This window comes from Mobula hypostoma, chromosome 16 (genome assembly GCF_963921235.1).
Source record: "Mobula hypostoma chromosome 16, sMobHyp1.1, whole genome shotgun sequence".
In the NCBI taxonomy this organism is placed as follows: Eukaryota; Metazoa; Chordata; class Chondrichthyes; order Myliobatiformes; family Myliobatidae; genus Mobula; species Mobula hypostoma.
In genome coordinates this window covers 8592057-8615617 of record NC_086112.1, presented here as the reverse complement: position 1 = coordinate 8615617, position 23561 = coordinate 8592057, and the positions used below count along the sequence as shown (strand labels likewise).

At 42.3% G+C, this 23561-nt stretch overlaps 1 long non-coding RNA gene across 6 annotated transcripts in view; it reads right to left on the bottom strand.

Annotated features, from left to right (window-relative positions):
• Positions 1-323: 323 nt before the first annotated feature.
• The window catches only part of LOC134357214 (uncharacterized), a 267924-nt gene continuing 244686 nt past the window's right edge, over positions 324-23561 (bottom strand). For 2 of the 6 annotated variants that reach the window (XR_010020564.1, XR_010020569.1), the window contains 2 exons: positions 7664-7802; positions 326-513 (listed from right to left, as the gene is read on the bottom strand). This is a non-coding gene — a long non-coding RNA (uncharacterized LOC134357214). Of the gene's footprint in view, positions 514-1148; positions 1287-7663; positions 7803-23561 lie in introns of all 6 variants that reach the window. The other 4 variants (XR_010020568.1, XR_010020565.1, XR_010020566.1 and 1 more) reach the window with 4 other exon arrangements.

Genomic DNA, 23561 nt, shown 5'->3' with positions numbered 1-23561 from the left:
CTGACGAAGGGTCTCGACCCGAATCGTCGACTGTACTTCCTATAGATGCTGCCTGGCCTGCTGCATTCCACCAGCATTTTATGTGTGTTGCCACAACCTACAAACTCACTTTCAAAGATGCTACAACTCATATTCTCAGTAATATTTATTTATTATTACTATTATTTGATTTTTGTATTTGCACAGTTGTCATTTTTTACATATTTGTGCGTAATTTTTCAATGATTCTGTTGCATTGCTTTATTCTGCTGTGAGTGCCTTCAAAATCTGAATGTCAGGCTAGTATACGGTGACATAAACTGCATATTCTTCCAGTTAATTAGTAGGATTTTTTTTTCAGAGATTGGAATTAGATTCCCACACACACAAATTAAAATGAACACATCTTTATTTGCATTCATGATCAAAAATACTCATTACAGAGTTTATATCAAGCTTTGTTGAAATAAGCAACAGGATGCTGCAGATCTCTTCATGTTCGATACCCATTGAGGAATACGTTACTCCTTTGACCTAAAAAGAACAGATTTTACATTAAGTTAGTACAGGAGTAAACAGTCGTCTCAAACTGCTCTGAAAAATCTGGCCAAATATGAAAGGAATAAAACATTCTAAGTTTATTACTAACACTTCCTGATCAGATCTTTATGTGACAGACATAGTCCCTACCAGAGGCAGTGTCAAATTCCATCATTACACAGTTGTATTAATTTACTGGGGTGTACGGAGAGGGGTAGCACCTCTGGTAAAGGAGCTTGTTGTGACCATTCCGGGGCAAATCACTCATCTCTGGTCCCCACCAGACACTCAACTTTCATCTGAGGCTCTAATTTTGCATGCGGCAGTAGCCACACCTCATGCACATCACATCGACAGGTGGGCTAAACCAGGTGAGGGTATCTGGCAGCCTCATACCCCAGTGAGATAGGGACATGCCAGTCCCAGCAACTCCCCTCATTCTCCTGTACTCCAGGGAATAAAGCACAAATTTAGTCAACCTTGCCTGAGAACTTAATGTGCTCAAGTCTCGACAACATCGTTGTAAATGTTCTTCACACCCTCTCCATCTCATTGATGTTTTAAATATGACAATACACCGATTCCAATTCCAATTAGCATAATGATAAAAATGTCTGACTCATCTTAACCTTTGGAATTAATCCTTGGAGGTAGCAAGTCATGAAGGTACTTCCCAAATGAACTAAAGGGAATAGCAGCATGTATTTCCATTGTTCTGCTCACAGAGAAAATATTAATGGTTAGGAACATTTCCAGATCTGCTCCCACTGAAAAATTATCAGAAATATATGGTTATAAATGTAGTTAACAGAATGTTGCAGCTCTATAAAGCACTGGTTGGGTCACACTTGAAATGTACTCCACTTACCTTTCCCACCTATCACCTCCCAGCTTCTCACTTCATCCCCTGTCCTCCATCAACCCACCTTCACTCTCACCTGGTTTCACTTGTCACCTGCCACCTTGTAGTCCTTCCACCCACCTCACCTTCTTAGTCCGGCTTCTTCCCCCTTCCTTTCCAGTCCCGATGAAGATTCTAGGCCAGAAATGTCGACTGTTTACTTTTTTTTCCATAGATCCTGCTTGACCTGCCGAGTTCCACCTGCATTTTGTTCGTGCTGCTCTTAAGTGTATTGTATTCAGTTCTGGTCACCTCATTATAGCAAGGATGTGGAAGATTTAGAGAGGGTGCAGAGGAGATTTACCAGGATACTGCCTGGATTAGAGAGTATGTTTTATGAGGGATGTTTGAACAAACTAAGGCTTTTCTCTTTGGACTGAAGGAGAATGAGAGGTGACTTGATAGAGGTGTACAAGATGATAGGAGGCACAGATCAAGTGGATAGACAGTGATGTTTGCCCAGGGTGGAAATGGCCAATGTGAGAGGCATAATTTTAAGGTGATTTGAGGGAAGTATGGGGGGTGATGTCAGAGGTAAGTTTTTTTACACAGGGTGGTAGATCCATGGAATGCACTGCCAGCAATGGTGACAGAGGCTGATACTTTAGGGACATTTAAGAAACTCTAAGGTAGGCACATTGGTGATGGAAAAATGAAGGGCTATGTAGGAGGGAAGGATTAGATCACTCTTAGAGGTGCTAAACCATCAAGCACATCTACATGAAACGCTATTGCAGGAAAGCAGCATCCATCATCAGAGATCCCCACCACCCAGACCATGCTCTCTTCTTGCAACTGCCATCAAGTAGAAGGTACAAGAGCCTCAGGACTCGCACCACCAGGTTCAAGAACAGTTTACTACCCCTCAGCCATCAGGCTCTTGAGCAAAAGGGAATAACTACACACAGCTTCAATTGGCCCACCATTGAAATGTTCCCACAACCAATGGACTCACTTTCAAAGACCCTTCATCTCATGTTCTCATTAATTATTGCTATTTATTTATATTTGCATTCGCACAGTTTGTTGTCTTCTGCACTCTGGTTGATCTTGCATTGATCCTGTTATAGTTACTATTCTAGCAACGCACATAAAAGTTGCTGGTGAACACAGCAGGCCAGGCAGCATCTCTAGGAAGAGGTGCAGTCGACGTTTCAGGCCGAGACCTTTCGTCAGGATTTCTATAGATTTACTGAGTATGCCACCAAGAAAATAAATCTCAGGGTGCGCCAAAGGCCCTGTATGGTGCTTCACCATTCCATGTTCTATGTTCGATAGGGTCATATAGCCACAGAGTACTGGAATACTGCAGCACAGATACAGGCCCTTTGGCCCATCTAGTCTGTGCTGAACTATTAATTTGCCTGGTCCCATCGACCTGCATCCAGACCTTATCCCTCCATACCCCTCCCATCAATGTACCTATCCAAATGTACTTAAATATTGAAATTGAACCCGCACCCACCACTTCTGCAAGCAGCTCGTTCCACATTCTCACCACCCTCTGAGTGAACAAGTTTCCCCTCATGTTCCCCTTGAACATTTCACCTTTAATAACCTTCCAAGTTTTTAAACTCCAGTGACTGTCTCAGAACAACGATCACCTTTGAACACCTTCTCATTTCAACTTTCTGTCAGTCATCGTCTTTTTGTACCCATTTTGGTAAAGTTTGAAGTAAAATGCCTTTGATTGCTTATTTTCTACATTATTCAACAATCATAAGACAGAAATATTTATTTTTTTTATCTGCCAGGTTTTTAGTTTAACCACGTTGCCATAAGAATAAAAAATGCCTAGTTATGTTGCAGCAAGAAACCTGTCCAAACACATTCACAGTAACATCAACAGAGGATCTTTGAAATTCACCCTCCATCAGTTTTATGTTCAGCCTGAGCCTAAGGGGAATAAAAAACTTCTGATAATGTTACTTTAAATGTTTTAAATCTGAGATGAGTTGTGGAAAAATTATCAAAATTCCATGTATTGCAAATTAATTTAGAGATCTCTCTGCTCATGAGATTTTAATTTTCTTTCAGCCTAATATCTGCTGATCTGACACCACACTCCACTACACTCCAAGGCCAGGCTGACCTGATTTTCTAGGCCCGACAGTGATCTAATACCATTCCCTTCTCTGCATCTCAACTGTTCCTTTGATTCCACCTTATTTTTATTTTAACTGAAAAGCAGGAAGATGGAAATCTGAAATACAACCACACAGTGATTCTCAGCAGGTTGGTCAGCGACCATGGAGAGAGAACTATTATAGATCAATGGCCTTTCATCACTCCTGGAAAAGTGATCAGCCCCTAATTCCAGTAGCAAGGTATGACGGTTCCTAATCTTTTTTATCCTATTTGGATTTTGGACTCTGTCTTTCCTTCTCTTTTATTATCAACTTTCCACCTGACTCCTGTCTCTTTCTCCCCACCCCTTCCCTCTCTTTCAGTACTCACTCCCCACCTGACATCTGTCTGTCTGTCTGCCTCTCTCTCTCTTTCACTTTCTCTCCCTCATTCTCTCTCTCTCTCGTCAGAATTTTTTGCGGCAGCTTTATGATCCAATAGAAAATAATGGAAAAAGCTATAGATTACAATAAGAAATATATTTCAAACGGGAATTATATTAAATAAGTAGTACAAAAAGAGAGGGAAAAGTCCTGAGGTAGTGTTCTTGGTCTCATTTCCCATTGAGAAATCTGATGGCAGAGGGGAAGAAGCTGTTCCTGAAGTGTTGAATGTGAGTCTTCAGGCTCCTGTACCTCCTTCTTGATGGTAGCAATGGGCGCTGTGCTCTCCTGGTGAGGAAGTCAGGGATCAAATTGCAGATTGTCTGTGTCAATGGCTGTCCCTTGATGAAGGCTGCATCATGCAGACCGCAGCAGCCTCTAACCAGTGTGATAACACTTGAGTATTGCGGGTATTCTCCTGGGTAGCCCAGACAGCCAGACCATTATTCCTACATGATAATTATCTGCTTTATCACATTTCTTGAAACAGCTCCACTGTATAGATGAACTGCTTTGGACTCATCCATCATATTTTGTAACCTTCCAGCCAGTCTCTCATTTGCTGAATTGGCTCAAATGCAGATGGAATATAAAATGGGCACTAATAATTCCAATTTCCCACCAACTGAATAAAAATCTGCATCAGAGGAACCGGCTGTATGTTGTAATGATAGTAGTCCACATACAATTTGGCGCCACAGTAGTGAGACGGCTAGCATTAGATTATGAGGACACGCAGTCCTCTTTTATTGTCATTTAGTAATGCATGCATGATGCTATTACAGCTTAGCTTGTCAGTGTTCGGAGTTCAATTCTTGCACCGTCTGTAAGGAATTCATACGTTCTCCCTGCAAACACTTGGGTTTCCTCTGGGTGCTCCAGCTTCCTCCCACAGTCCAAAGATGTATCAGTTGGTAGGTTAACTTGTCATTGTAAGTAGTTCTGTGATTAGGCTAGGGTTATATCTGGGATTGCTGAGTAGTGTGGGCTATCCCACGCTGTACCCTCTAAATAAATAAATACCCTGGGTTTGTTTAAGATGTAACTTATCGGCAGGTAAATACCTGACTCTGAGCAAAGTGTTTTTGTGGGTTTCAGTTCGTATCATGAAACAGAATAAACATCAAGATGATCAACACACAAAATGTTGGAGGTACTCAGTAGCTCAGGCAGCATCCTTGGTGATAAATAAACCCTCCATGTTTCTGGCCAAGACTGGATACCCACAAAGTAGCCCCCATCCTTATTGGCTTCTCTAATTCCCAGGAATTTCTTCCCATCTTCCTTCACTCTTTTTCCAATCCTCATTTAGTTGCCCCTCTCACCTCTTCCTTTCTCCACCTCCCCCCCACCCCACCGCCATTACCTTCCTTGGGTGCCCTTCCTCCTTCCCTTTCTCTGATGGTTCACTCTCCTCTTGCAGGCATTTACAGGACGAAAAGAAATTCAGTGGGATTTATGAAAAAGCCACATATAAGCAGACAAAGACTGACAAACAACCAATGTGCATGAAGCACCTTCAATAACTCCAAAAGACTGAGGTTTGGTAAAATACTGAAAGGCTTTTATTCACTGTACAATACGACCTCCACAACCTCCACGGTGAGTGTCTGCTCCCGGACTGAGGGGGAGGGGCAAGGCAAAACACCTTTATACAGGAATCTGTGGGAGGAGCCACGGGGGCAGTCAGCAGAGGGGAGTGTCCAGACAGTTAACCCAGTTACAACATATATATATCGTTTACCACAGTGCAAAAGAAGACGAACTGTGCAGATAAAAATGTAATACTGAGAACGAGTCCTTGAAAGTGAGTCTGTTGGTCAAAGTCAAAGTGAATTTATTATCAATGTACATTTTGCTCTTCCATTGAGTGATAAGACTATGAGACATACGTAGGAGCAGGATTAGACTATTTGGCTGATTGAGTCTGCTCCGTCATGGCTGATTTATTATCCCTCTCAACCCCATTTGCACAACTGACTGAGATCCAACCAATCACTTTAATATGGAATTTTAATGATTAAATGCTGACAACTAATTATTTCATGACCTTATGGGGGAAGTGATCGGCAGGTAAAGAGGAACAGTTTCTGTTAATTTGTGAGTCTAGACCTGGGACAGGGTGAGAAAACTTCAATACTTCCGAGAGAAAACTAAACTTACTGCCCACTACACCACTGGTGTTCAGGGCAGCAATGAAGGTCTTCCATCTCTGGCGGTGTTCAAGGTTTCCCCTCAGTTTTCACTACTGTCAGTCATGCAAACCGTGGGTGGAGACTGAGGAATACTGTCGCACTCAGATGCAGAAGGATTCTTCATTGCTGTTTCCATAACAATTTTGTTTGACCAGTCAGGGTTGTTAGTCCTTTGACCTCTTTATCATGGCCCTACCAAGAGCCAAAGCGTAAAGTCCTGACTCCAGCCAACGTAGATCTCCGGGACCTTGAGGCACGCAAGCCTCCAACTCCTATGACAAGGTTGTGGTCCTCTTGGAGGAGAAAAACTGAAGAACAGTTCTATTTGTAATTGCTGGTAAAGGTTTGAAACTCTCTTCTACAAACGGTCAATAATTACTTCAGATCTGAGATTGATAGTTTTTTACTAATCAAATAAAAGATATTGAGAAATGTTAAGGATACAAAGTTAGCTTTACAGAGTTGGTCCATAAATCATTCATGATCTTATTTTATGGAAGAACACGCTTCAGAGGCAAAATGTCCTTATAAGAAATTTACTTTGAAATTTTTGAACACATTTGCCTATGACAAAAATAGTCTGCTTTCTTATAGAGTCACTCATTCAGGCCAATTACTTATTCAGTTTGATATGTATCAAAGATCAAGGATAAAGGATCAACTTTATTCATCATATACATTAACATGGATTAGGAATTTGTTGTGGTGTGTTGGCACAGCATGCATCAAAAACAACCACAGTCAACAATTATAAAGAATAAAGAATGATATTAAAAAAGTTAGAAATTACAGATATGGAGTAAAATTGCATGAATACCAGCATATGTTTACAATGTAAGCAGCATTATAAAAAGTGGTTTAAAGTGTTTAAAGTGTCAGTGAGTGGCTGAGGCACGACTCACCCATTCTAATATTTATAATATTTATACAAAGTGGGCAGGAAAAATCATTATAAATATTAGAATTATATATATATAATATATATATTATATAAATATTATATATTTATATACTGTGTATATATATATATATATATATATATATATATATATATATATATATATATACACACACACTAATTGGCCACTTTATTAGATACCCTCAGTATCTAACGGTGGCCACTGAGTGTATGTTTGTGATCTCTGCTGCTGTCATCTGTCCACGTCAAGGTTTAACATGCGCTTCTGCACACCACTGTTGTAATGCTTGGTTATTTGAGTTACTACCAGCTTCTTTTCAACTCGAACCAGAATAGCCATTCTCCTCTGACCTCTCTCATTAAAAAGGCGTTTTCACCCACAGAAATGCCACTCATTGGATTTTTTTTTGTTTTTCACACCATTCTCTGTAAACTCTAGAGACTGTTGTGCATGAAAATCTCAGGAGATCAAGAATTTCAGATATACTCAAACCACTCTGTCTAGCACCAACAATCGTTCCACTTAGCTCACACTTCTTCAGTGTGTGTGTGTGTGTGTGTGTATACGCTGTACATCTATATAGGTATATATAGATATTAGAATGAAAATGTCACTAACCTGAAATGGAACTCTTCAACGTCCATTGGGTTTTGTTCCAATTGCACTGCCAATATGATCCGAAAATTCTAACCTAATTTCACATTGTCTCCAGGTGAAACTTGGTTTTAGAATCTACTGTGGTTTAATCTCAGAATTTCTGAAAGAGAGTACAACAAAATGTTAACCCTGCTTCACAATGTAAGATTACTGTATTATTTAGTGCAACGTGCAGTGTAAATATGCAGTTAAACAAACATTTGGTACATAATTGATAGTGCAAATTAATTATTAGTAGGGTAAAGAGAAAGATAGTGGAAACAATATTATAAAAGCATAAAATATAAAGATGAGACAACATATCATTGCATACTTGTATAAAAAAGAATATTGATGATATGTTGGCCCCTATTTTGAAGTTATTGGAAATAAATATGATAGAAATCCACCTTATTTTATTTCTACTGTGTAGTTTATTTCTAAGCAGGGAGAACATCTAAACTAGGAGGAAATTCAGAAACAGGGGGGCAAAGACTTTGGGGTCCTTGTGCAGGATTCTCAAACTGTCAGCTTGAGGGTTGAGTGGGTGGTGGGGAAGGTAAATACAATGTTGGCTTGCATTTTGAGAAGACCAGAATATAAAAGGAAGGATGCAATGTTGAGGCTTTATCAGACTTGGAGTATTGTCAGCCGTTTTGGGCACCTTATCTAAGAAAGATGGTGCTGGCATTAGAGAGGGTCCAGAGGACGTTCACAAGAATGATCCTAACATTTGTTGCCTCTGGTCTTGTACACGCTGGAGTTTAGAAGGACTGGTGGGGGGTGGGGGGTGTGGAATCTCATTGGAACCTATTGAATATTGAAAGGCCTAGGTAGAGTGGACATGGTGGTGATGTTTCCCATAAGCCCCGAGCAGCAAACACAAAATGCTGGAGGAACTCAGCAGTTCAGGCAGCATCTATGGAGACACTGGTAGGAAACTATGGTCCCTTTAGAACAGAGATAAGGAGGAATTTCTTTAGCCAGAGAGTGGTGTGTCTGTGGAATTTATTGCCACAGACAGCTGAGGAGGCCAAGTCATTGGTTATATTTAAAACAGTGGTTGATAGGTTCTTAACAGTAACGGTTGGTAAAGATTACTGGGCGAAGGCGGGAGAATGGGATTGAAAGGAACAGCTATGTTGGAATTGGTGGGGCAGATTAGAGGGGCTGAATGGCCTAATTCCACTCTTATGTCTTATAGTCTTACAGTCTTATATTCTGCTTGTACTCTTCCATGTACTGACAAAATATTTTGGACAGATAAAGATCCCTCTGATCTTTATACAGTCCTGATGAAGGGTCTTGACTAGAAACGTGGACTGTTTACTCTATTCCATATACGCTGCCTGACCTGCTAAGCCCCTCCAGTATTTTATGTGTGTTGCTTTAGATTTCCAGCATCTGCAGATTTTCTTGTGTTTGACATAAAGATCCTTGTCTGTATTCCTTTTATTTCACATTATTTCACATGATGTATTGAAATATCAGTTTATAGAATTATTTGTTTTGAAACCATACCCAATCCTAATGGAACACATTGACTGAAGATGATTTAAATATTTTAAAATATCTCAGAGCATTAGAATTGGAAGTACTGAGACACAGAATATGTCTATTCAGAATGTCTGATCTCATGGGTCAAGCATTATGAATTTTTTACATTTTAAAATCATACTTATCTGTCAAAATGTTTTGACATCACAACTACTACACTGAAGGGTAGCTGATGTGCACGACAAATAGCGGGGAAAATTGCAAGTGGTCTTCACAACGTCATCCTTTAAGGTTCCTCACTTTTATTTACTGTATGTACAAGAACAATGCTAAAGACGTTAATCAAACTCGTCTCCTGTTCTTCCATAAAGAAGAATTTATTAATTTAATTTTATTTTATTTAGAGATAGAATCCTTTCCAGCCCGTTGAGCTGAACCACCCTGCAACCTCCTACAATCCAATTTAACCTTAACCTGATCATGGGACAATTTACGATAGCCAATTAATGTACTGGTACGTCTTTAGACTGTGGGAGGAAACCATAGTATCTGGAGAAAACCGACACATTTCATGGGGAGGGATGTACAAACTCCTTACAGAGATGCCAGGTTTGAACTTCGAACTCCGACGCCTCAAGTTGTAAAAGCGTCATGCTGACTCCTACGCTGCTGTGGTACCCATGGGAGTAATCATTCCAGCCTTTACTAGTATGCCCTCTAAGTGTTTCAAGTTGATCAAGTTGGAGGCCTGATATCTGTGAGTCTGAGAATCCAAGTACAAGGATTGGAGGTCTGGGAGTGGCCTGTCCTGGAGTTGGAGGCCGGTCTGGGTGGGTGAGAAAGAGACTTGTTTTGTTTCATTGTTGTTGTTGCTGCTTGAGTCGTTCATTGTGGGCATACTACGTTGTAAACAGAATGTATGTTGACACTCGCGGGCTGCCCCTATCACACCCTTGGCTATGCTGGTCGTTAATGCAAACAATGGATTTCACTGTTTTTATGTACATGGGACAAATAAATCTGAATCGGAATCTGAATCTGATCCTGAATCTGAATCTGATCCTGATTCTGAATCTGAATCTGATCCTGATTCTGAATCTGAGTCTGATCCCGAATCTGAATCTGAATCTGAATCTGATCCTGAATCTGAATCTGCATTTGGATCTTAATGTCAACCAGACTGACAAAGCTATCATAACATGGGATATCAATATAATTGTAAAGAAAATATAGAGTTTTTGCAATTTCTTAATAAATTCAAAGTTCAAAGTAAAATTTATTATCAGAATGCATCCATGTCATCACATACAACCCCGAGATTCTTTTCCTGCAGGCATACTTAGCAAACCTATAGAACAGAAACTGCAAACTGTAAACATCAGGAACTGTAATCGGTAAACAAACTGTGCAAATGGAGATATAAATAAATAACAATAAGTAACAAGCCTGATGGTTAGGGTTTGTAACGGTTCTTGAACCTGGTGGTACAAGTCCTAAGGCACCTATACCTCCTACCTGATGGCAGTAGTGAGGAAAGAGCATGGCCTGGGTGATGAGAATCTTTGAGGATCTGCTTTTCTATGGCAATGTTTCATGTAGATGTGCTCAGTGTTTTACCTGTAATGTACTGGGTTGAATTAAATCTATAATTATCAAATGTATAAATAGCAACTAGATGAAATAATAAAACATAGATTAATTTATTTTATTTAATTTAGAGAAATAGCATTGGAACAGGACCTTCTGGCCCAACGAGCACACCACCCAGCAACCCCACTATTTACCACTGGCCTAATCACCAGGACAACTTACAAGGACCAATTAACCTTCTAACGGGTACGTCTTTGGACTGTGGGAGGAAACTGGAGCAGCTGGAGAATATTCATGTGGTCACGGGGAGAATGGAACTCAGGAACTCCCTGAGCATCACGCTGACTGCTGTGCTATTGTGCTGCTGTGGATGATTGGGAATTTTGATAGTCATTGTTACATTTGGAAGTAATAAGAGAAATGCTACCTCTACTCTCTCCACCTGACTCTGCAATCTTAATAGAATCTTGAGGAGTATACAAAAATTCACCCTCAACTGGGAAACAAGCATTTATTTGCAGTCCAACATAAACAAAAGAGTTAAATCCCATAAGGAAAAATAAGGATGAGGAAAAGGTCATGCCTTCAGGATCTCAGACTGCAAGTCCCTCATGTCTACGCTGCCTGATAAATTGTACCAATAGTTTAAATCACTTTTTAAATGAATAAATCCTTCCTTTTTATTTATTGAGATCCAATGTGGAATAGGCCCTTCTGGCCTTATGCACTGCCCAGCAATCCCCGATTTAGCCCTAGCCTAATCAAGGGACAATTTACAATGACCAACTAACCTACCAACTGGAAGATCTTTGGACTGTGGGAGGAATCCGGAACACCTGGAGGAAATCCACACGGTCAGGGGAGAACGTGTAAACTCCCCACAGGCAGCGATGGGGAGAAATATATCTGGTTAATTTAGATCCTATGATACTCCCTTTTTGACCATAATTAAAAGTAATCTCTTAGGTTACTTTATCCAACCCATGTAATACAGTTATACCTCAATAAAATCTCTTCTTAAACTTTTATCTAAGCCATGTAATACAACTACACCTCAATGAAATCTTATCTTAAACACTTTGAGGTCAATTCCACTTTCCAACTTACTTACACTTGGACAGCCAGAAAACTGGGCTGAAAAATGACAGATGGAATTTAATTCAGAGACATGTGAGGTGTTGCACTTTGGGAGGACAAACCAGGGTAGAACTGACACGGTGAGCGGTAGGGCACTGAGAAGTGTGGTGGATCAAAGGGATCTGGGAATACCATAAGACCATGAGATACTGGAGCAGAATTAGGCCATTTGGCTCATTGGGTCTGCTCCACCATTTCATCATGGCTGATCCAATTTTCCTCTCAAACTCAGTCTCCTGCCTTCTCCCCATAACCCTTCATGCTCTGATCAATCAAGGATCTATCAACCTCTGCCTTAAATATACCCAGTGACTTTGCCTGGTAATGAATTGCACAGATCCACCACTCTCTGGCTAAAGAAATTCCTCATTAACTCCATTCAGAAAGGATCCCCTCTATTCTAAAGCTGTGTCCTCCGGTCTTGGACTCTCCCACCATAGGAAACATCTTCTCCACAAGTGGAGTTGTTTCAGCAATATGTAGGTATATTCCTCTGGTGGAGATAGGCAGGGAAGTTAAACCTAGAGGTACTTGGATAATGAAAAGAAAGCTTGAAAGGAAGCCTCAAAAGACCACTAGAGAGGTGGCAAGATGATTACGCCCGGCTGAAAGCAAAATGTTTGGGGAGGAAGTGAAAAAGAATTTAAGAGTGGCAAAGGGAGTCAAGGAGTCATAGAGTCATAGAGTCATAGCACAGAAACAGGCCCTTCGGCCCATCTAGTCTGTGCTAAATTATTATTCTGCCAAGTCTCTTTGACCGGCACACATACTGTAGCCCTCCATATCCCTCCCATCCGTGTACTTATCCAAACTTCTCTTAAACGTTGAGATTGAACCTGTATCTGCCATATCCACTGGAAGCACGTACCACCCTCTCTCCACCCTCTGAATGAAGAAGGTTCCCTTAAACATTTCACCTTTCACCTTTAACCCATGACTTTCAGTTTTAGTCTCACCCAACCTCAACGGATAAAACCTGCTCGATCTAAACCACTCATAATTTTGTATACCTCTATCAAATCTCCTCCTTGTTCTCTTACGCTCATCAAGAGAATGACTAATTTTTCCCTAAACTCAGGCTCTCAAAGTCTGGCAACATCCTTGTAAATTTTCTCTGTTGGTAGTAGGTCAAAGAGAGTCTTTGACAGAGGAGAGTCTTTGTCATAGAAGAGTCCTCTGTATGCTTTCCATAAGACCATAAGACAAGGGAGCAGAATTAGGCCATTCAGCCCATTGAGTTCGCTCTGCCATTCCATCATGGCTGATCCCGGATCCCATTCAACCACATAACCTGCCTTCTCGCCATATCCTTTGATGCCCTCACCGATCAGGACACAATCAACTTCGGCCTTAAATATATGCATGGACTTGGCCTCCACCGCAGTCTGTGGCAGAGCGTTCCACCGACTTACCATTCTCTAGCTAAAAAATTCCTCCTTACCTCTGTTCTAAAGGGCTGCCCATCAATTTTGAGGCTGTGTCCTCTAGTTCTGTATACTCCCACTAGAGGAAACATCCTCTCCACATCCACCCTATCTAGTCCTTTCAATATTTGGTAGGTTTCAATGAGATCCCCACGCATTCTTCTAAATTCCAGTACAGGCATAAAGCTGCCAAACACGCCTTATAGGTTAACCATTTCATTCCCAGAATCGTCCTTATCAACCTTCTCTGGACTGACTAATCTCTAATTGTGCCACAAGTTTGCCCACCTAATTCTGACTGCTATGCACATTTAAACACAGCACCCTCAGTCCTGCATTTTTTGCCCTTTTGAATTTTGCCTCTGTAGTACAATATAACTCTTTGCTCTCTCTGCATTTGTACCCAACCATTGGCTTGTCCTTCATGTTACATCCATCATCTACATGTAAACCTGCTGGCTCACCCTCAGCTCTATCATACTGGTTCCCATCCCCTGTCCCAACAGCGCTAGTAAACCTGCCTGCAAGAATATTGACCCCCCCCCCTTGGATTCAAATGCAACCTGTCCCTTTTGTACAGGTCACAACTACCCCAGAAGAGGTCCCAGAAATCTGATTCCCTGCCCCCTGCTCCAATTCTTCATCCATGCATTTATCTGCCACCTCATTCTATTTCTATCATCACTGGCGTGTGGCACAGGCGGTAAACCCGAGATTACTAGCCTTAGGGTCCTGCTTTTCAGCTTCCTTTCTTAGCTCCCAGTATTCTGTTTTCAGGACCTCCTCCCTTTTTCTACCTTTGTCGTTGGTACCAATATGTACCACGACTTCTGGCTGCTCACCCTCCCTTTTCAGGATATTGTGGACGCGTTCAGAAACATCCTACACCCTGGCACTTGGGAGGGACACTACCACCCATGTTTCTTTCTTGCATCCACGGAATCGCTATCTGTCCCCTAACTATAGAGTCCCCTATTACAGCTGCCATCTTCTTCAGTTTCCTACCCTTCTGAGCCACAGGGCCAGACTCTGTGCCAGAAGCACAGCCACTGTTGTTTCCCCCGGGTAGGTAATCCCCCTGCAATAGTACTCAAAAAGGAGTACTTACTGTTGAGGGGGATGGCCTCAGGGGTGCTCTCCATTATCTGGCGTTCTCCCTTCCCTCTCCTGACAGTCATCCATTTGTCTGTCACCTGTAGCCTTGGGGTGACTACCTCCCTGTAGCTCTTGACTACCACCTCTTCAGTTTCCCTAACAAGCTGGATGTCAGCGAGCTGCAGCTCCAGTTCCTTAACAAGTTCTGTTTCAATCTTGACATCATTCCTGTCTGTAGATGACCAGAACTGCACACTATACTCCAAATTAGGCATCATCATCTGATACAACTACAATATAAAAGAGAATAATAAATATCAGAAACCAGTCATAAAGGGAATCTAGAAATATTGCATTATCACATGGGCAACAAAAAAAGAAAGACCAAAAAAAGCTGATTTATTCATGAAGGCAAAGGCCTAGCTGAGGTAATAGATGATAACAATCAGAATCTGGTTTAATATCACTGGTATATGTTGTGAGACATGTTGTTTTGTGGCAGAAGCACAGTGCAATACATAAAATGACTATAAATTATAATAAGATACCATTCTGTGCAAAATCCTTAGGCGCATATATAGCGCGGGTGCCTAAGACTTTGGCACTGTATATCTCAACGTGGAGTGGAGAGCAAGTTTGTAAAGCTGGTGGGAGAAAACAATGTTGGACATGGTAAGGGTGGAGCACTGCAGGAGGGGTGTGAGTCTGGTGGTGGAGGAGGAGTGCCAGGGGTCGGGGTAGCCTGGATCCAAACACACCCAGCCCTGAGACACCTGGTAAGGTCATTTGATTCCAAACGATTGGTTTATTGATCATTACAAAATATCTCTCTGGTGCTTCCTCACTCCCTCCTCTTCTCCCTTCCCCTTTTCCCAGCAATAATGAAGTCCATGTCAGAATCAGGTTTATCGTCACTCACACACTCTATGTTATGAAATTAGTTTTTTTTTGTGGCAGCAGTACAGTGCAATATTTGAAATTACTACAGCCTTGTGCAAAAGTGTTAGACACCCTAGCTGCAATGCCTATAAAAATATTCACACCCACCCCCCCCCCAGAAGTTTTCATGTTTTATTGTTTTACAGCATTGAATCACAGCAGATTTAATTTGGCTTTTTTTGACACCGATCAGAAGAAAAAGACTCTTCTGTTTCAAAGTGAAAACAGATCTCTAAAAAGTGATCTAAATTAATTACAAATATAAAACATAAAATAATTGATTTCATAAGTATTCACCCCGTTTAATATGACACACCAATTTATCATTGGTGCAGCCAATTGGCTTTAGAAATCACATCATTAATTAAATGGAGATTTGTTTTTAGAGATCTGTGTGCAGTCAAGGTGATTCAATTGATTGTAGTAAAAATAGCCCTGTATCTGGAAGGTCCAACTGCTGGTGAGTCAGTATCCTGGCAAAAACTACACCATGAAGACAAAAGGACACTCCAAGCAACTCCGTGAAAAAGTTATTGGAAAGCACAAGTCAGGAGATGGACACAAGGAAATTTTCAAGTCACTGAATATTCAATTCAGTCATCAAGAAATGGAAAGTATATGGCACAGCTGTAAATCTGCCTAGAGAAGGCCGTCCTCAAAATCTGAGTGGCCGGACAAGAAGAGAGGCTGCCAAGAGACCTATGACAAATCAAGCTTCAGCGGCTAAGATGGGAGAGACTGCACAGACAACTGCTGGTCAGGTGCCTCACCGGACACAACTTCATGGGAGAGTGGAAAAGAAAAAGCCACTGTTGAAAAGAAACTCACATGAAATCTCGGCTAGAGTTTGCCAGAAGGCATGTAAGAGATTCTGAAGTCAGCTGGAAGGAGGTTCTGTGGTCTGATAAAACCAAAACTGAGCTTTTTGGCTATCTGCCAAGCACCTCACATCATCAAAAACACACCATCCCTACCGTGAAACATGGTGATGGCTGCATCATACTGTGGGGACTCTTCACTACAGCAGGCCCTGGAAGGCTTGCGAAGGTAGAGGGTAAAATGAATGTAGCAAAATACAGGGAAATCCTGGAGGAAAGCCTGATGCAGTTTGCAAGAGAGCTACAACTTGGGAAAAAATTTGTTTTCCAGCAAGACAATAACCCCAAGCGTAAAGTTAATAAAGTATAAAGTCAAAGCTACAGAGGAATGGCTTAAAAACAACAAAGTTAATGTCCTGCAATGGCCAAGTCACTGTCCAGACCTCAATCCAATTGAGAATTTGTGGCGGGACTTGAAAAGGACCCTTATCTATTCCATTCTGTGTGTTCAGTCCCTGGACATTGTAGCCCAACCGGTTCTATGATTAGCTTTAGTTGTCACATGTTCATTGAAAGACCAAAACTTACAGTGAAATGTGTCACTTGCATCAAATCCAATCACCAAAGATTGTGCTGGGGGCAGCCCGCAAGTGCCGGCCGTGATTCTGGCGCCAACGTAGAATGTCCACAACTCACGGAACCCAGTTGTACATCTTTGGATTGTGGGAGGAAACAGGAGTACCTGGAGTAAAGCCACGGTGTCAAGGGAGGAACGTACAAAGTTCCTACAGACAGTGGAGGGAATTGAACCCCAAACCGTGACTGTGTAACGTGGAAGCAGGTTCACGGGTTTGGCGAGTGAGACAGAAGGCACTGACTATGAATAAGTATATGATCCATTTATTTACAAACAGTAAAACATTTGACTAAATGTCTAAGTCCCCCCAGACTATGCAAACTACAAAATTAAATATTCAACACACAGATACTTGGCTAAGAGTGAGAGCCTGGAAGAAACTTTCCCAATGGTTCCTCAGCACTAGTTGCTATGTGAGTGTGAAGCACCCCTGGAGACAACGGGAAAGAGGCCGAACCTCTTGCATGGGAAAGAGCTGCTGCATCCTTCAAACAGGCCAATCGATGGAAGCAGCTTTTGACCAACAAGCAAAGTAACCCCCACTGTACAGTGTTATGCTAACTGGTACATCACCAGGATGTGAGGTAAAGTTCTAGAAACAATAACCAGAGACAGAATTAGCAATCACTTGGAACAAATTCTAGTCATTGCATTTCAGAAAGGATGTGAAGACCCAAGGGAGATTTCCTCTTAACCTACTTTACTTTAAAGAGAACAATCTCAGCTTCTCTAGTCTACAGGAGTGGGAATAAAAAACCTGAATTCCCTCATCAGGAGAACCATTCTACTAAATAACACACTCTCTCTGGGGCCTTCACCGTCTTTCTGTAGTGGTGTGACCAGAATTTGTCTCAATATATCAATGTGTCCAAACTGGTGTTTTATACAGGTTAAATCTTGTTATTATGCTGCTATATATAAAACCCTGGATCAGTGCTTTGTAAATCACTTTCTCAACCTGTCATGTTACCTGGAAAGATTTTAACATACTTATACAGTACTTAGAATTCTCTACTCACACATTCCTTTAAAAGTATACTCTTCATATCCTAGTAGTCTTTTCTTGTACCTCACTGCACTGAACTTTTACCACTTTGCATTCAGCCACTTCACCAGCCACCTGTTCTTCTTCATCCTGGAGGATCGTCACCTTGTTGTGGTGGAGAAGCTTGTGAGATGCTGAGATCTAGAGAGCCCTGACGTCTGGAGTTTTTTATCCACACGGTTCTTGCCTCCTGGTAGGGTCACCCATGGCGGAAAGGTCCAGGGAGAGGTGCCAGACAGAGAGTGATCTGAACAAGACCTCGACGGTGGAGCGGGCACCATGGTAGCGTGGCGGTCAGCATGACACTGTCACTGCTTGGGGCACCGGAGCTCGGAGATCAATCCCGGCGTCCTCTGTAGGACGTTCGTACGTTTTCCTCGTGCGATGTGCGAGTTTTCTCTGGGTGCTACGCTTTCCTCCCACACTCCAAAGACATATCAGATAGGTTAATTGGTCATTGTAAATTGCCCCGTGTTTAGGTTAGGGTTAAACCGGGGCTATCAGGGTTTTCTGGGCGGCACATCTCTGAGGGCCAGATGGGCCAATTCCACACGGTATCTCCAAATAAATAAATATGACACATCACAATGGCAGTGAAGTGGGGGGGGGGGAGGTAGTGTGATCCTGTGAGGGGGGGTTGTGGAATCCTGTGAAGAAAAGTAGGGATGCTGGGATCCTGTGAGGGGGGGTTGTGGGATCCTGTGAAGGGGAGCAATGGTGTTGGGTTCTTGTGAAGGTGGGTGTGGTGGGATCCTACGAGGTGAGGGTGCTGGGATCTGCGAAGGGGGGCAATGGTGTTGTGGGATCCTGCGAGAGGGGGTGTTGGGATCCTGTGAAGCGGGGTGTGGTGGGATTCTATGAGGGGTGGTGGTGGGGTCTGTGAAGGGGGGCGGTGGGATCCTATGGGGGGTGGTGGTGGGATCCTACGAGAGGGGTGGTGGGATCCTGCAGCAGTGAAGGGTCCCCAGTCATCTTGCAATCCATGCCAGTGGGCCCCGACTCCGGTATGTCAAGGACCCTGTGGTGGATGCCCGTGCATCAGCCTCCCCATGGTAAACAAAGTCACACATAGGCCTCCTCCACCCTAACACTCTGGATTAAGTCTCGTGGCGGTCAGCAAGTGGCAAAGAGGCAGGATTGTGCCCAGACTGGCCTCGACAGATGGCTGATGACCCACCTGTAGACAATCCCTCAGGAGAACACCATATTCGACTTGAGTGATTGCACTGCAACTAGTATATGCAGGTACAGCAGGCGGTGAAAAAGGCGAACGGTAAGCTGGCATTTATAGGGAGAGGATTCGAGTACAGGAGCAGGGAGGTACTACTGCAGTCGTACAAGGCCTTGGTGAGACCACACCTGGAGTATTGTGTGCAGTTTTGGTCCCCTAATCTGAGGAAAGACATCCTTGCCATAGCGGGAGTACAAAGAAGGGTCACCAGATTGATTCCTGGGATGGTAGGACTTTCATATGAAGAAAGACTGGATGAACTGGGCTTGTATTCGTTGGAATTTAGAAGATTGAGGGGAGATCTGATTGAAACGTATAAGATCCTAAAGGGATTGGACAGGCTAGATGCAGGAAGATTGTTCCCGATGTTGGGGAAGTCCAGAACGAGGGGTCACAGTTTGAGGATAGAGGGGAAGCCTTTTAGGACCGAGATTAGGAAAAACTTCTTCACACAGAGAGTGGTGAATCTGTGGAATTCTCTGCCACAGGAAACAGTTGAGGCCAGGTCATTGGCTATATTTAAGAGGGAGTTAGATATGGCCCTTGTGGCTACGGGGGTCAGGGGGTATGGAGGGAAGGCTGGGGCGGGGTTCTGAGTTGGATGATCAGCCATGATCATAATAAATGGCGGTGCAGGCTCAAAGGGCCGAATGGCCTACTCCTGCACCTATTTTCTATGTTTCTATGTTTCTATATCCCCTTGACATCTATCGCTCTGCAAAGGAAGTTCTCAATGATCTTATCAAAAACGATGGTGCTTGCATCCTTTGGTTGACATCTTCTAGACAGAACACAAAACGATTTATTTCATTTCTTTTATGTCTTGAGATCGTTTGGCTGATCCAGCGTTTTTCAATCTCTGAGAGGATTCTGGGATGCAGCAAGCACAAGCCCCATGGCTGTGGTGGGGGGGGAGTTGGTGAATGAGACAATATTTGACTCCATTTTTCTAATTAAAGCGATGAGGGAGATTGAAACATTGAGGTGAATAAGGAAGGTGATTGATGGCTGCTTGCTTTTTGATCGCTGGTAGGATCACACTACTGCTGAAGAGGGGAGACTGTGGCCTACCACTGGGCCCGGGGGATGTAACTGAGGTTTTCTTCGTTTTGGATATGGATATGGATTTGCATTTGGGCTCAGGAACGTGGACTTCTTTCAGTCTTATGGTCTGTTATATTCTGTGTTTTTTTGCCGGATCTTTCTCATTTTTTTTTGTGGGGAAGGGAGATTTGGGGATCAATGTTCCTGTTTCATTTTTGTTCATTTTGTTGTGCAGGGGAGGGTGTAATTTGGGGTTGATGAATGTGGTGCCATTATTTCTTTCTTGGCTTCATGGCTGTCTGGAGAAGACGAATTTCAGGGTTGTGCACATTGATAATAAATGAACCTCTGAAGTCTTTGAACTACAAGTTTCTTAAGGTCATCATAGCTGGGAGTGGTAGCAGGGATCAGCTCCCACTACCTAATGGTGCATGTCTCAAATAGCCTCTGACAGCCAAGTTGAGCTCTTGGATTTCACATGTGTCTTAGCCGCTAAGCCTGGTGGAACCATTTCAACTGACAGGAGAAGGTGCAAAGGCAGGTTACTGGTTATTGGTGCTTTAAAAACAGTCTTTTCAAGTAGACGGGGTTCATCAGTTATGGTTGGCAGCTCATCTAGGAGAAGGAGAACTCTGCTCTCAAACCTTTGCTGCCTTGCAGCTCCATTCATTCATAAGAAAGCCTTTGAGCGTAAACCCTGTATGGTTAAATCAGGTTCGCGGGTCTGGCACGAAATGCACTGACTTTGAGTAGGTATATTAATTATTTACTTGAAAACGGTAAAAATTCAACCAAACATTCATGTTCTCCAAGTGACAGACACTACAAAGCTGAATATTCAACAAACAAATGTGTAATGTATGGATCTATTTCTTTTGGAGCAACAATCCCCTCTGATTAACACTACATACTGATCTGTTGTCTACGCATGTGCATTGTTCTCTCTTGCTCATTGCAGTGTGATTACACCAGTTAAAGCCATCTCCCACGTCTGTGTTTTTATTAAATCGATATGTAGTTGTGCACAGGCACAACAAATTGGCGACAAGGATGGGGTCCTGAATGTCAGGAAATATCACGAACTGACTGACAATTAGGACATGAAACAGCAAGAGTTAGACAGCATGAGAAATCATAGTAAAAGTGAAAGACATACTGAATTTCAATTGAAAATAATGTGGCGATGGCTTCAATCGGGAAAATGATGAATTTGATAGCGTTAATGAAGGCTGGGAGCTGTATATTGAGAGGAAACCAAAAGGAAATACAAAAGGAACCAGTCAAAAGATGAAAACATTTCCAAATATATTGCAGAACTGTGCAAACTTTCCCAGTACTGTGGCTTTAGAGGTGGACTTTCTGATGCACTAAGGGCCAGTCTTGTATGTGACATGCATAGTCAAAGCAGTCAAACAAGGCTACTGGGTACAAATGCAGACCATTGTACTACGTAGGCAAAATTGAAAAGGGTGAAGAATGCTGGACTGAAGGTGCTGTATTTAAATGTGCGTAGCATTCAGGATAAGGTGAACTTGTGGCACAATTAGAGATATTGTTTGGTATGATGTTGTGGGCAACACTGAATTGTTGCTGAAAGAAAGACATAATTGGGAGCTTAATATCGAAGGATATACTATGTATTGAAAGGACAGGCAGGAGGGCATAGGTGGTGGTGTGGTTCTGTTGGTAAGAGATAGAATTACATCTTAAGAAAGAGGTGACATAGGGTCAGAGAATGTTGAACCTTTGTGGGTGGAGTTAAAAAATTGTAAAGGTAAGAATACCATGATAGGAATCATATATAGGCCTCAAAATAGTGGCCAAGATATGGGGCTGAAATTGCAAAGGGAGCTGGAAAAGGCATGTAATTAGGGTAATGTCACAATTGTAATGGGGGACTTCAATATGCAAGGGGATTGGAAAAATCATGTTGGTGTCAGACCGCAAGAGAGGGAATTTGTTAAATGTCTGCCAGAGATCTTTTTAGAAGATTGTGCTTGAGCCTTCTTGGGGAAAACCTATCTTGGATTGGGTGTTGTGTAATAATCCAGATACTATTCGGGAGCCTAAGGAAAAGGAACCCTCAGGAGGCAGTGATCATAATATGGTTGAATTCATATACTGCAATTTGAGAGAAAAGCATAAGTCACACGTCTCTGCATTGCAAATGCAATAAAGGGAATTACAGAGGCATGAGAGAGGAGCTTGCCCAGGTGGATTGGAGGGGGATACTGGTGGGGATGACGGCAGAGCAGAGGTGGCTGAAATTTCTGGGAATAGTTCACAAGGCACAGGATAGATGTGTCTTACAGAAGAAGAAGTTCTCAAATTGCAGGGGTAGGCAACCATGGCTAACAAGGGAAGTTAAGGACTGCATAAAAGCCAAAGAAAGGGCATATAATGTAGTAAAAGTGAGTGGGAAGTTGGAAGATTGGGAAGGTTTTAAAATCCAACAAAAGTCAACTAAATAAGATAAGAAGGGAAAAGATGAAATATGAGAGCAAACTACCAGTAATATAAAGCAGGATAATAAAAGCTTTTCTATTGTATAAAGTGTAAAAAGGGAGGTGAGAGTTGATATTGGACCACTGGAAAATGAGGCTGGTGATGCAGTAATGTGGGACGAAGAAATGGAAAAGAGTAAATATTGACTTTGCTGGGCTATTCATGAACTCCATGTTCCTGCTTGATGTGTATGCTCCTTCAAAGTGGCTGGAGGTTGTACCAATGAAGTCAACCACATCAGCATGGACTATCTTCACTCTGAGGACTACTTTCACCAGAAAAGTATTCCCAAAACAAATTGTGAGTGACAACGGACCCAATATAAGTCCAAAGAATTCTGAATGTTCATGAAGAAAAATGGCATCAGACATTTCAAGACAGCTCCTCACCACCCAGAAACAAATGGGTTTGCTTTAAGGTTTATCCAAACCCTCAAGGAGTGCATTAAAGCAATGGAAAAGGAGGCTATTTCTCTACAGCACAAGGTGGACAACTTCCTTTTTGTGTATCGGAACTCTGTTCAAGCGATAACAAATCAAACACCTGCAATGCTGTTCATGGACAGGAATCTGAGATCTCACATAAACCTCCTAAAACCAGATCAACAGAGAGAAGTGTTGAATGAACAGTTCAGCCATTTTCCAAGTGAATCAGCAAGGAGCCTTGGAATTGGACAGGACGTCCTCACGCAAGGTTACCGTGACACCCGGTAGATAGCTGCAAGAGCTGGACCACTAATTTACACAGTGGATATTGGAGATCAGACATGGAGATATCATGTGGACCAGATATTGGATGCTCAACTGAAGAATACACTTGAGTCGACAGCATCCAACAAGACGAACACATTACGATCCCCGGCCTTACCCCTCAGCGATGATGTCACTGACAGCAACGCCATACCAGAAACCAAGAACA